Consider the following 14,053-nt stretch of genomic DNA (forward strand, 5'->3'; position numbering starts at 1 on the left):
ACCCTGATAAAAGTGGATTTAGGTGAGGACCAATTGCAGCCTAATAGTGTTTTCTTCTCCCTGTTGCCCCAATGCAGCTCCATGCAGTGCACGCAAACAATTGACTTCCAGCGCATGTTGGAAGGCGGCCAGGAGTACGGCCCACAGCTGGAGGCTTCCAGTGCCGGTGTTCTATGATTTTCTGCATCCCCATGGCTGGGCCGCGCCTACCTGGTAGCCTCACCCACCTTTGGGCAACAGGGGGTGGGGCGACTTTGTAGGCATGGCCCCGAAGACTCCCGAACACCAACTCCGTCTACCAGGGGATGCAGAATATCATACAACACCGGTGTAAATAACTTGTTTGAGATGCTACCTATTCCCTGCTACCTGTAGATTCTTCTTTGTTTTATCCCTCAAATCAGTCGGCAAAAAAACGCCTCTAAAACGCCCCGTTTCAACCTGGGTTGCAGTCGGGCTCCCTCAATTTGCTCTTAGCGGCAACACGGCTCGGCGTTCTGTTACTTCTGTCTGTGGACTTGAAGCCTCCCCTCTGTCACCGAGTGACGTCATCAGCCACAGCCTTGCCCCGCCCTCCTCCCTCTTTCCCGGAAACAGGAGGGATATTCAGGTACAGGGGGGAACAGGGGTGGGTACAAAGGGAGGGTGGGTTCTTGCATAGCTCTCAACTTACCCGCTTTTGGCGGGTGTCACCGCCAAAAGCACCCACACACCCGCTAGCTTATTTCTTTCACCCGCACCTCACGACACTCCATTGCTATGCTACGCAGGCGCTGGCTGCACTAAATGAGAAAACGACAGTCTCTGCTGCCCGAACTACACACTGTGGAGGACTGCAGCAGCCTTCCAGATTAGATCACGGCTGCTGCTGCCTCTGAATTCTCCTCCTGCTCTTGTGGTGCCATGCCCATAGGCCCTGCTGCCAGTGACCGCAGCCTGCCAAAATGCTGAGGTCAGGGTTCCCGACATAATTTCAGAGTCAAGACCCTGCACACTGTCACTCACACCTGTGGCATTTGAATCTGGTTTTGGGAACACGTTTGGTATTGTCTGACACATTTCTATCTGCGGACATAATAATAAACTTGATACTACAGATATTGAAATGCTTTGGAAGGAGTTCATATTGTTTTAAATTAGGTAGGCACCCACAAACCGCCTGCCCCAATCTACAGTTTTGGTAACATTTGTGGCAGATGGCATTTTAAGACATAAAAAAAAACTGCAAATCGTTACAGATGCAGGGAACACATCTATTAGAGCTCTGTCCATGCGCTTTGTGGCAAAATACATATAAACCTCCTAATTTGCATATGGATCGCACCAACAGAAGTAACTTCACAGAAAAGGACTTTGCATCAGTCTTTGATACTTCGAGGCACCATGGAAGTGACTTTAGAATAAGTTGCCATGAGTAAGCCAAGTGGCAAATAACTTTGTGGTTCAAAATACCTAAATTGCACGATTGTTATATGTGGAGCAACTCAATAGTCAGGCTTTTTTAAATTAACAGCATGATATATTAACATACGCTCTGAAGTAAAACACTGACCGAGTACACTTACAGAACTGCAAATCTGCCCAGGATCACACACTTTGGTTAAATGTAAATGGTGGAACTGGGATGTTTACAAATTTAAGCAACTGTCCCCATCTTCACAGGTTTTGTTGATATAGATATTCATTGAGGTTTCCCTTTGCATTTCATGTCCTTAAGTAATACTTTATTTGTAGCAATGACTTCATAATTAGCTTTACATTATATATATCATAGAAATATGTTGAGCAATAAGAGCATGGCTTTAGTTTTATTCTCCCCATCCTGCATGCAAAGTCACAATAGCATCATGCAGGTTAATGTGAGCCATTTGGGTAAAGCTATAGTAATTATTTCACTCGGGTATTAAGCGCGTTGTAAAAAAAAACCACAAATAAATAAAGCATGCTACATTATGCACCCTTTCCTTCTCACTGCTGATCACCCCCTCCCGTGCCCATTTCTAAAGGGACAAAAGTCCCTGCTAATAGTCCCCCCTACGTCCCATCAGTGCCTAATGGCTCACATTGAAATGCTCTGTTAACACAGAGCAACGTGAGAGCCCCTCTGCTGCCCAAAGCTCCTTGGGACATTGTCCTGGCAGCAGGACACCTCTGCTGTTCAGAAAGGGTAAGGTGTCCCTCATTGAGGTGCTTCATGGGAGAAGTGTCCCACTGACAGAAATCCCGGTCAGGCTCTCAAAAGAGCCTGTGCGGGGGTAGCTTGCCCCCCCCAGCCACCCTGCTCGATACGCCACTGGTGACAACGCACTATGCAACATCTGCCACAGGCCTCCTGGTCCTTGTTGGCCATACAGAACCTGAGTATTCAATAGATCCCAAGTGCTGCTTGCATAATATCACAATTTCCATCCCCATTGCTACTAGTGGCAAAAATGCCCTATGTCCACGGCTTCAGCACCCTCTTACACAGAGATTGACATACTGCCTCTGTTCCACTATATCGAGTTTAAACATCATATGAGCACAGTTGGTTTCTTTTGACAGTTGTACATTTATTTTTAGGCAGGTGCACATCTGGGGAAAAAATAAACTGTACAGAATGAACATGTATTTGTATTTATTTTAACTGCATTTACTTGGTACAGTGGTTGCATGCAAAAGGGCCTAGTGTTGCAGCACCCTAGTTAGTCAATATTGGGATTTTCTTTGCAAACCTTCCCGTGATGTCACTTCCTCTAACGCCAGACACCACCTCCAGTGTCCAACCCAGGCTCTCACACTCCAAGCAGTTGCAAAAGGTTGAGACCTATGTTCTTGTGAGCATAGTATAGGGAGAAAGATCATTACATAGCTAAGTATAGCAAGGAGACGACAGGTACGGTAAGGGACACAGTTTACAACTAGGTAAAGGGTGAGAAAGGGGGGTACTGATATGTACAGTAAGAAAGTGGGGTGATGTAGCCAGCTACAAAGCAGAAACTTGAATAGTACAGTCAGGTAGTACACGCAGTGAAACTGGTACTATGCGTGGTAAAGGAATACTTCAAGATAATGTAGATGGGGGTGTAACCAGAAGGCGTTTTCATTCAGGAGAGGGTTTTCAATAAGAGTCGTACGTAAAGGGTGAAGACTAGAGCACCGAAGAAATTGCCTCGGGAGAGCATTTGTAAATTCTCACGGAGGGAGAACAGATCCCAAGTAAACTGCCCACACGAAAAGACTTTCATGAGTCTGCCATGTAGGAACGAGGCCACCCAAGTGATAGCTTCTGGGGAGAAGTGTGCTTCATTTTTTAGGTGCATCCCTAGGATATCATGGTTGACAAGGTCAAAGGCGGCGGATAGATCCAGTAGGAGAAGGAGTGCCTGTTTACCTTTGTCCATGATGTCCCCAAGTTGTATTTTTAAGTCGAGTAGGGCTGACTCAGTCCCGTGACCGGCCGGAATCCTGACTGTCTTTTACCTAGGATCTTGTTGGTTTCGAAATATTCCTCGATTTGCGTGTAGGCAACTTTATCCAGAATCTTGAGCAGGAACGGCACAGTGGTAATGGGCCTATAGTTGTTAGCAACTTCTGGGTCATGAGTAGGTTTTTTTTAGAAGGGGGCGTACCTAGGCTTCTTTTAGACTATCTGGAACTTTGTTGGCATTGAAGGAGGTGTTGATGAAGGATTTGAGGAAGGGGGTGAGTGTTTCGGTGCAGTCTTTAATGAGGCTGGCTGGACAAGGGTCCCCTTTGCAGTTGGATGGTTTAATCTTGTTCATTATCTCGGAAACTTCTTGTTCTGTTACTTCCCTGAATTTGAAGGGGGTAATGGGGGCTTTGATGGGATGGGGCAATGAGTAGGAGGTGGGTGGGTGGACAGGGGTGGTGGTGGGTTCCAGATGTTGTGATAGGTTTTTGTCGTGTTCCTTGATTTTAGCTTGGAGGAGTTCGATTTTGTTCAATAGGGCGGATTGTATAGAGTTACACCAGGTTTGGTCTTTATCAATATCTTGAGATTTGGTAGCTGGTGTGGTGAGTTCTTTGTAGATGGCGAAGAGTTCTTTTGATTTGGATCTTGCGTTGGCAATTCTCTTGTTGGTGGAGGCTGATTTGGCTATGATTATAGCTTTTTTGTATTGGGAGGTGATTTTTTTGTAGGAGGATAGGGTGGCTGGCGAGGGTGATTTTTGCCATGCGTTCAATGCTTTTCTCTTCTGGGAGCGGAGTTCTTTAAGTTCAGATGAGAACCAGGTGTTAAGAGTGTTTCACTGTTTTGGCTTTTTTGTTCTGTAATGGGGAAATGGTGTCTATGGCAGTGCTTATGGTACTCCTATAGATTTCTGCTAGCACTGAAGGGTCGGAGGTCTGAAGGTCAGTTGTGAGGACGCTGAGGTGTGGGGTGATCTTGTCTTTAGTGAGAGTTTTGACGCATCTTGCCAGGGCAGGGGGGATAGGGTTAGGCTTTTTGGTCTTGGAGGCGGCAGGGATGAAGAAGTGAATGATGTGGTGGTCTGACCAGGGCGTCGGGGTGATGGAGCTGATGTCGATGTGACAGTTGTGGTCGGCTACCCAGTCAAGGATGCGAACTTTGTTGTGTGTGGGTGAGGTTATTTTTTGGTCAAAGCCTAGTTCTTTTATGGCTAGTGAGAGAGAGTTGGCTGGCTTATCCTTTTTGTCGTTGTAGCCTAGGTTGAGGTCACCTAAAAGGATGCTTTTGGAGGTGAGTTTTAGGTTTTCTGTTAGATGGTGTAGGAGATTCTCATGGAATTCCAATAAAGGGCCAGGTGGGCGGTAGACGAGGTTGATTGTGATGGTGGAGTTAGGGGAGAATGCAATTTTTATTGCAAGGGAGTCTGTGGTATCACCCAGGTCGGATGTGATTTGTCTGGCCTATAGGTGATCTTTTAGAATGAGTGCTACCCCACCACCTACTGAGGAGATGCGGTCTTGCCTGATGATTGAGTAGCCCTGTGGGATAGCAAGGTTGAGGGCTAGCCCTGCGGCACTGTGGAGCCATGTCTCGGTGATGGCTAGGATGTCGAGGTCCAGGTTGATAAGGAGTTTGTGAATTTCCGTGGCATGAGCAGGGATGGTTCTGGCGTTGATAAGGACACACTGTAAAGTCTGGGGTGAGGAGGGGGTGGTGTTGTGGCGTGCTGGAGAGGCATGGTTGGGGTGCGCTGTGACTGGTATGGCTAAAGATGGTTTGGGCAGGGAGGTGGACGTTCTAGTGGTTGGATTGGGAGGTGTTTGGTGGGTGGTGATTGGGTGCCTGGGGCAGAGTCCCAAGAGTTGGTTTCTGATGTTGGTGGGTCTAGTGTAGGATGTTATAGTGGGTGGGGGCTGGGAGGCTGTGCTGTGGATTCTAGAGAAGAAGGAGGGTATAAAGTAAGTGGGGGGAATGTTGGAGGGGAAGATGTGCGGGTTGGATGCTGGGCTGGTTGCTTGCGGACTCATGGTGAGCAGAGATAGGAGGCTTGTGATTAGGTGTTAATGCAGCAGGATAGTGTGGTGGTCAGAAAGGGAGCAGAAGGGTGCAGGGCTTAGCGATCAGGTCGTACAGGTAGGAGTAGGGTGCGACAAAGTTCACCTAGATACGAAAATCCACATGTAGGCTAAAAGTGCATGAGGCTGAAATGCAAACATATGGGCTAAAAATGCATGAGGCTGAAATACAGTCAAAGTCCACCCAGATTTGAAAATTCACATATGGGCTAGAAATGCATGAGGCTGAGATGCAATCAAATGGGCTAAAAATGCATGAGACTGAAATGCAATCATATGGGCTAAAGATGCATGAGGCTGAAATACAGTCAAAGTCCACCTAGATTTGAAAATTCACATATGGGCTAGAAATGCATGAGGCTGAAATGCAATCAAATGGGCTAAAAATGCATGTAGCTGAGGGCGCATGTCAACATGGCTGCTAGATGAGGCGAGCAGCGGTATGAGTAATACATAGAGACCTGATGCTCCAGGGGGTCCGCATGTGAGATAGACACGTGGGTAGTAGAGATGTGCAGCCTCGGGCACGCGTGAAGCAGTGCTGGGGGTTACAGCAGCGCATATGTGGCCAAGTACATATGAGGGCATAAACTGGTTGCAGGGCGATCGCACTAGCTTTTGGGCGGTAAGCCAAGGTGTCTGGTACTAGGCGTGCGTGGCGGATTATGGTTAGTGTGAGGGTGCTGTTCCAAAGAGGGTGGGGTCAGTAAGGAACAGGTCACAGTACCTTGTTTGCGTTGTCCGTGGAACCTTGGTTTGGGGTGCAGAACTTCAGACAGGAGGCAGGGTCAGGCACGGACAGGCTCTGGACAGGATACAAGCCTTTTCAAAGTGGGCCTTCGCAAGGTGGGCCGGCTAACGCCTGCCAGCGTTTGATTGGTGCTGATAAGGGGAGGCAGAGCCAATCCTGCTCAGGCTGATGGTAGAAGGCGAAGATGGGCTCGGGTTGCCGCCTCGGTGTGCTGGTCGGCATACCAATAAAGATACAGCGGCAAGTGGAAGACGAGCTAAGCAGGCTGCTGGAACATGACAACCATGCCCGCAACGTGACCCACACCATGGGTATCGCCCATTGTACGTATGCCGAAGAAATGGTTTAACACCATCAGGCTTTACATGGACATAAGACCAAATCGTGCCATCCTGAGGGAACAACATCAGACCTCACTGATCATGGACATACCTACTCAGCGGGGCCCAAGTCTTTTCAAAACTGGATCTCAATAAGGGATATCCTCAGCTGGAGCAGAGCCCAGAAACACTATATCTCACCATGTTGGTGATTCACCCAGGCTTATACAGATAGAAAAGGCTCAGCTATGGGTATCGTCTGCAGCAGAAATGTTTCAGGCAGAGATTCACAATGTAATAAAGCACATCCTGCACTGTTTAAACTACAGTGATGACATCCTGGTCTTCAGCAAAGACATGGAGCAACATAATAATGCCCTATCGATAGTGTGCATGGTGCTGGAGGTGGCTCGCCTTACACTCAATAAGGACAAATGTGGGTTTCGGAACGGCACGTTCAGGTTTTTTTGGATGCATCTTCTCAGCACAAGGGACGACCCCAGACTTGGAAAATAATGGGTGATTATCAGCAACACACCGCCCCCCCCCTGACAAGCCCCCGCCCACCCACAAGTGTCTCAGAGCTGTGGTCAGTCTTGGGACTCGCCAGCTATTGCACCAGATACATCAAAGACTTAGCAGCAGTAGGTGAGCCCTTGAGGGCCTTAATGAAACAGCAGGTCTCGTTCCAATGGTCCAAGGACTGTCAGGACTCCTTTGAGCTTATCAGGAGGAGAATTTAATCAGCGGAAAACATGTCCTACTATGATGCAGCCAGAAAAACAGAACTGACGGTAGGCGCCAGCTCATTGGGGTTGGGTGATGTTTTGGTGCAAGTCGATGAAGATGCGTCCCAAAAGAGACACATGGGGCCTCATTATAACCTTAGCGGAACGGGTTAACGGGCTCTGCTAATGGAGGCGGACCCGTTAACCCCATTCCACGAAATTACTAGGTTCCCTCGCGGGATCCGGTAAGGACGCCTGGCAAAACCAGGCGTCGTTACCGGGTCCCGCGAGGGGACCAGGGAGCTAACAATGGGCCGGTCGTAATCGGCCCGTTGTTAGCTCTCTCTCCCATTCCCATTGAGCCCTATGGGGGCTCAAATGGGAATGGGGAAGGTCCGGGCCCGGGTTCCCTGAGGGAGGAATTACCAGGCCCTCCGAACTCGGAATGGCCCGGTAATTCACCATTCAGGGAACATGGTAAAGGAGCCCGGTTTGGCGGCAGCCATAGAGCTAATAGCTCCATGGCTGCCGCCAAACTCGTAATGAGGCCCATAGTGTCCTATGCAAGCAGGGGTCTCTCTTCAACTGAGCAGGTGTATTCACAAGCGGAGAAGGAAGGGTTAGCGGTAGTGTGGGTGTGCAAACACTTCTATCTGTTCCTGTATGGAAAACCTTTCAACATCATTAGGGATCATTAGGCCCTGCTGTTCCTCTATGGCAACCCTCGGGCGAGGATGCCTCTTAGGATTTTGATGTGTGGTCTAAGGCTGCAGGTCTATGCATTCAGTATCATCCATCGCCCGGTAAAGATGAGAATCCCGCAGACTTCCTCTCCAGACACCCTGCGGAAACCGTGACACCAAAACTGTCCATAGCAGATCAGTACATTGACTACGTGGTGCACATAGCAACGCCAAATGGAGTGGACATTCTGCAGATTCTACAAGACTCTGAACATGATCGGGAATTCCAAATCATTGCAGGTTGCCTAAAGACAAGGCGCTGGAAACACGTTAAGAAAGCTGAGGAAGGGGCATCCGAAGAGGTTCAAAATGATATCTGGAGTCTGTTGGTGAAAGAAGAGTGATTACTGTCAAAAGATGGCCTACTGCTAAAAGGAAATTAGCTCATCATCACGGACACCTTAAGACGCCCAGTAGGCACAAGAAGGGCATAGGGGCATTGTATCCACCAAGCGCCTGCTAAGACAGAAAGTGTGGTTCCCACAGTTGGACAGCCAGGTAGAATTACTGAAATTATGTCCCACCTGAAGCGTCATAACACCACACACCCACCCTGAGACGCTACAGATGACACAGCTGCTTGAGAGGGTATGGGAAGAGGGGGCCATTGACTTCTTTGGCCCAATGGACGGGGACAATATGTATTGGTGGTGGTAGATGCCTACATAGTAGGGTCCACCACTGCACACCATGTCATCCTGCCCCCGGCGTATAGAATTCGCTGGGTGGTCAAGCTGGAAAATGGACCCCCTTTTAGCAGCCAAGATTTCAGGACATTTGTTGAATACATGGGGTTCAAACACAGACACGATTTTTGATTGTGGCCTCAGGCTAACTGAATAGTGGAAAGATTCATGGGCAACTTAAAAAGAGTGCTACAAATAGCACACCTGACAGGGAAGCCGTTTGAACATTTGCTATACCAATTACTGAGGGACTATAGGAATACGCCACAAAGCACAACCGTGAAGGCCCCATCTGAAGTAATGTTTGGCAGCAATGTACGAATGAGAAAACCCCATTGCATCAAGGCAGACGAGTGCTATAAAGGGGATGGAATGCTGAGAGATCGAGATGAGAAGGCCAATGAAAAGCTGCAAACATATGCAGATGCTAAATGGCATGCCAGGACATGTAGTCTCACAGTGGGAGATGTGATAGTGTGACAACCCAGGACGCACAAACATTCCTCCGCGTTTCAGGCTGCCGCAATGGTGATTACTCAGAAGAAATGCTCCATAATAACTGCTGAAGATGTACACTGTCAAGTCACTCTTAACTCTTTGCATGTCAGGCAATGAAAGGGAACGTAGTGGCAGTGACATTGATCTGGGTGAATCCGATGTCTCCTATTGGGGGGGATGGGGAAGACTCAGAAAGTGACTCTCGTGAGGGACGCAAAGTGAAGTCACTGGGGCTGGAAGGAGGTGACCAAATGGAGCGACCTCGAGGAGCGAGAACTCTACCTCAGCGACTTATTGAAGAAATGGGTTAAGAGTGTATTTGCTGTTTATATGGGGTGGAGGTCGTTATGTGGGATGGCCGGATTATGAAGAGGGGAGACTGTGAGAAGTGGAAGTGACTGAGGGAAGGAGGAAATGGGGAGTACAGAGAGAAAGGAGGTATAAAGACGTGTGTAACAGAGCTCTGTGTCCTCTTTGTAGGAAGGGGCGCTGTGAGGTAGTTGGAGCTGGAGTTGGGGGCAGCCTCTCTGAGTCCCCGTCACAACAAGTACGGGGCTGAGATTTTTATTTTGCATTTACAGAATCCTTAATCCTAATGCTGCAAAAGTGACAACGATTTGCACCAACAAGTTGTAAACTCCTTAAAATCGTTGGTTAAAACATGGAATTTAGTTGTAAGGTTCCTAAAGGAGCATAACATAAAGCATTGGGTGTCAAAGGTTTTGAAATTAAGGTTCAAAAAGAAGGAACTAAAACTAGTACCTGGGTGTTGGGCATCACCCAGTAGTCCTGGTGTACCGTTGGGGAATTGGAGCGAGTACCCAGTGCACCGTAAATCTAACTTCCAAATGAGATGCACACTTTTACTTTTTCTCCATTATGTTTAAACATTTACCAGATGTGTCCTAATTCGTCCTTATTAGCATTCGCAATGACCGAAGTTAATGTCAGATAGGAATGTTTGTAAGGCACTAGTTCCCTGGGGAGCCAAAAGTAGCTCCTCATAGCTGTTGGTTTCAAGCTAACCAGGCTCTCCTAGGCTAGATACAGGAGCTAAATAGCTCCCGTTAGTTTCGAGCCCTGGTTTAATGCAGGAGACTAGTACAAACAAACCATTCTGAATGTAATACACAGTTTATTGAAATTACCACTAGTACTATGAAAATATTTTCACATACAGTTACAGTCTTCATCCATAATGGTGTCCATGTCCAAAAGGTGCAATGTATCGGAATTACCATTTTAAACCAATAATACCGACGGCCCAAAATCTGCACAAAAGAAGGGGTAGGCCCTAATGCATGCCCATTCAATCAACGGCCTCACAACTGAGACAGTATCTACACCACTCTCTCCCTCCCTCTTTCTGTTCGTGGCTTCACCTACCTCCTCCCTTTTTTCCCCTCCTTCTCTACAGATTTCCCTCTCTTCTGTTCCCCTCTGCTAGTCTCTTAAGCAGCTGGACCCCCTGGTTGAACACTGCATTCCACTGCAGGTGCATTAACATGCTGAGCTATCTTATTAAGTTTGAGGAAGCGGTCTCCGGTTTAAAACAGCTAGGTACATGTGATCCGGGAGAAGGTGGCGGCTGACTCATGATTTAAAGAGAGAGGGAGACCGAGACTGCCCCAAAGTCGGGTGGGGTCGATGGGAGGCAGATGATGGTCAAAGAAAAAGGGAGGGTGGAGAGGTCAGACAGCTGGAAAAGAAGATTCTTAAAGAAAGAGAAATTGAGGAAAGAAAGAGTGGAAATAAAGTTAAATGCAAAAAGTGAAAGCAAGAAAAGCGAAAGAGAAAAAAAGTAAGAAATAGCAAAAGGAGAACAAAGCATAGCGTGTCTACTGTCCCCACAATCAAAGCTTAGGTGATGATGAGGCGGCCTTCCCACGTTGGAGCGTTCAGAACTTGCTAGTTTTGCAAGATGCATGCTATCACTTAACTAAATTAGAGCACAGCAGGAGAGGAGCCAGAAGCCAAACAGTGCCCAGTGCGGGTGTAGCTGTCTCAGCTTCCTTGCCTTTTGAGACTTCCTTCGCTGAATTTGGATGTTTTGATATTTTCGCTTTTGTTCACACTTGCAAAGATCCCCCATGCAAGTTCTAATATAATCTCGGTGGGGCAAAAGGACACTCCTGCCCCTTTTGTTCAAGGCGAACAGGGACAGCCAGTTGCTCCCTTTCCCCCGTGTACTCTGCGTCTGTGGTTAGGAGAAAAATGCACCTACAGAGGTCGAAATTAAGATTAGATTACCAGGAGCTAAAAGCAGTTTCTGGGTCTCCAGCATTAACCAGTGAACAGGCGCTACCACTGGGAAACCAGAGCGGGTACACAGCGTTTCACAAATCTAACTTCAACAGAAGATGCAAGCTTAACTTTGTGCTTCTCTTTTAAGACCCATTATGCTTTAAATGTTATAATGTGTCCCTATGCTTATTTGTAAATTGTCCCAAATGCATAGAGTTAAATTCACACATTTGTGTTTGATTGGCATCAGTTGGCATGGGGAGCTAAAAGTAGCTGTTGGTGTCATGCTAACCAGGTTCTTCTAGGCTACAAACAGGAGCTAAATAGCTCCCCACAATTTTGAACACTGCACCTAGGGCACTGCCTCAGGAGTTGGAGGATTGCAAAAATCTGCTCATGAGCAGAAAAAGCCAAACAACAGTCACTGGGGCTAGATAGTTTCTTGAATCTGTTCCCAGGAGTGGAAGGAAAAATCCATGAAAGACTGTTCCCTGCAGTGGGATAAGCTATCCAACCTGACCTCCCCCAGAGGGAAGGACCTTGAATACAGGACCCAGGAGGCAAGAAGGATCCTTGGATACTGCCTTCACGAGTGATGACAAGCTCATGAAACTGTCCACAGCATATACCAAAGCCTAGGGAATTGCAGACAAAGGGGTAGAATGAGCAGCCAAGGAAGCACCCCCCACCTATGAGAGATGGACATGGCCATGTAGCTTTTCAAATGAGAGAAGCAAGTGTGTATAATATAGCACCAGGCGAGGAAGGAGTATAGAGAACTGCATAAGAGCAGACGGATCTGATCTTGTAGAGGAACATGGATGGACCAGCCCCATTTTTGGGGATAGGGGCTTACAGGGCAATTTACAAAGGTGTTCCGAATGATGGCACAATGCCCCTTACGTCCCACAGTATCTCACATTGACATGTACCACTATGTGAAGTGGCATAGTACAACTTCGATGGCAACAAAAGCTTTTAATCCTGACAGTTTAGTTGCTGCTTTCCTCACATAACGTCACTTGAGAGAAGCGGATGGTGATATAACAGCTGCCAGAACAGATGACACATGCTGTTCTGCAGTCCTAGGTTCTTTAAGCATGTTTTTTCATATTTGTATAGCACTTGTATGTCTTTTTCACTTGTTAATATTCTAACTTCAGCACTACAAGTACCACAATGCAACATGAAGAAAGACCAAAAGTGAGAACTGGCAGATTATTTCACACCTGATGGGAGGTAATTTGAGATTGCTATAAACTGATCTACTGGTTACTGTATATTTAAGCTTTAAAGACCCTGCCAGCAAGAGCCCGTCTAAAACAAGTCCCCTGCTTTAAGTGTTTAACACAGGCTTGTAACCTATTGTTCTTAATGATGTGAAAGATATGCTCAGGTCCTTGGAAAGTAAACTTTATTTTGTTGCATCTAACGAGCCGATCTCCTAGTCTAATTGGCATGCCAAAGTTTTGAAAAGATGTTTGTTTCTTTTATGATTCCATTTACTTTGCATGAAGCAGATTCAAAACCCATCTGGGACTTTGAAATGTATGTGTTTCGATGGCATTGCACATTGGCAATCGATAACCCTAACGCCATTTGGGCAGAGAACAGGATCCCTCCCACACTTAATTAATCATAGATGAAGGTCTCTGCTGCAGCAGCCACTTTTAGAAAAGCGCTGCTTAAAGTAAAGCATGTGTGTGAAAGCTAGTTATTCCCAGCATGAGCAGAGCTGCTCGAGTTGTTTGGGATGCTCTCTGCATGCGGTTACTGATAATGTTTTTGCAAACGTTTTGGGAGGGCCGAATCCCACCCTAGCTGATGGCTGGCACCACCAATGTATAGCAAGAGGCTCAGAGGCTCGTGTGCACAACGTGGCGATCTCAGCAAACCACAGCAGCCATGGAGGTAGTGGCACTGTGGTGAACGTGGTAGCCAAGAAACTGGCCAGAGGAGAGGTATGATCCCAGGACCCGGTCTTGGGAGTTGGAGGAGCCCAGTAATCTGCTCATGAGTGGGAAGAGCCCAAAACAGTCTGGAAGGAGGGGGTGCAGATACTCCAATAAATCTATCCCCTTTAGGGGAGGGAAACGACCCTGAAAAAACTGCTGCCTGAAGTGGGTCAGGGTTGCCAAATGAACAGTACCCAAGGTAGAACGAGCTGGACCACTGCATCCAAGATGGGGACATTCTCATGAAATTGTCTCCAGGATACAAGACGTTTAGGGAATTTTAAACATAAGAAAGACCCCCCTGATACATATGAACCCAAGCAACCGCACCAGGTGAGGGCGGGGCTCAGGTAACCTTCAAATCATAAAGAAGTTCAGAATATGCCACGGGAAGAGAGTATCCACAACATTGACGCATGAAGTGGAGAAAGGAGCTGTAGCAAGGAGCTGTAGCAAAGCCCTCAGGCGATGGAGGAACCCTGGGAGCTGTCCCAATAAGTGATGGTAACTGTGGAAAATACCTTTACAAGGAAAGATTGCGGACTTGACCCCTTAGGAGGAAGTGTCCAAAGGGGAATTCCGCAGGAGAAATTTAGATACACAGAAAGACCCAAGAGGGGGAGGTGTAGAAACCCAGA

The 14,053-nt window shown here is 47.4% G+C and overlaps 1 protein-coding gene across 2 annotated transcripts in view; it reads left to right on the forward strand.

Annotated features, from left to right (window-relative positions):
- Positions 1-457: 457 nt before the first annotated feature.
- The window catches only part of BCL2L2 (BCL2 like 2), a 209,268-nt gene continuing 195,672 nt past the window's right edge, over positions 458-14,053 (forward strand). Inside the window, exons 1-2 of one of the 2 annotated variants that reach the window (XM_069634025.1) lie at positions 576-610; positions 12,624-12,699. The gene's annotated coding sequence lies outside the window, so the exon portion shown is untranslated. Of the gene's footprint in view, positions 611-12,623; positions 12,700-14,053 lie in introns of both variants that reach the window. The other variant, XM_069634024.1, reaches the window with a different exon arrangement.

The sequence above is a fragment of the Ambystoma mexicanum genome, chromosome 13 (genome assembly GCF_040938575.1).
Source record: "Ambystoma mexicanum isolate Mex_15411 chromosome 13, UKY_AmexF1_1, whole genome shotgun sequence".
In the NCBI taxonomy this organism is placed as follows: Eukaryota; Metazoa; Chordata; class Amphibia; order Caudata; family Ambystomatidae; genus Ambystoma; species Ambystoma mexicanum.